Genomic DNA, 392 nt, shown 5'->3' with positions numbered 1-392 from the left:
CCCCCCTCCCCCTCCGCACCCGATGTCCAGCGACCCGAAATCCCCCCCCCCCCTCCTCACCCGATGTCCAGCGACCCGAAATCCCCCCCCCCCCTCCGCACCCGATGTCCAGCGACCCGAAATCCCCCCCCCCCCCCACTCCGTGACCCGAAATCCCCGGGACCCGAGAGCGAGTCATTTGAGGCGTCGCGGCCGCCCTCGGATGTGGGATCGTCCCCGCCGCGCCGCCGACTCTGCCGAAGGCGCAGAAGCTTCAGTTCCGAAGAGTCGGATCGGGTTTCTGGAGATATTCGACACCTTCCTGGCTATTTCGGGATCGTCCCCGAGGCCTCGTGGAAGCCTCCTGAAAGCCTCCTGAAGCCTCCGGGTGAAGCTTCGGAATACTTGAATGC

Source organism: Penaeus monodon, chromosome 33 (genome assembly GCF_015228065.2).
Source record: "Penaeus monodon isolate SGIC_2016 chromosome 33, NSTDA_Pmon_1, whole genome shotgun sequence".
Taxonomy (NCBI): Eukaryota; Metazoa; Arthropoda; class Malacostraca; order Decapoda; family Penaeidae; genus Penaeus; species Penaeus monodon.
This window is presented reverse-complemented; position numbering follows the sequence as displayed.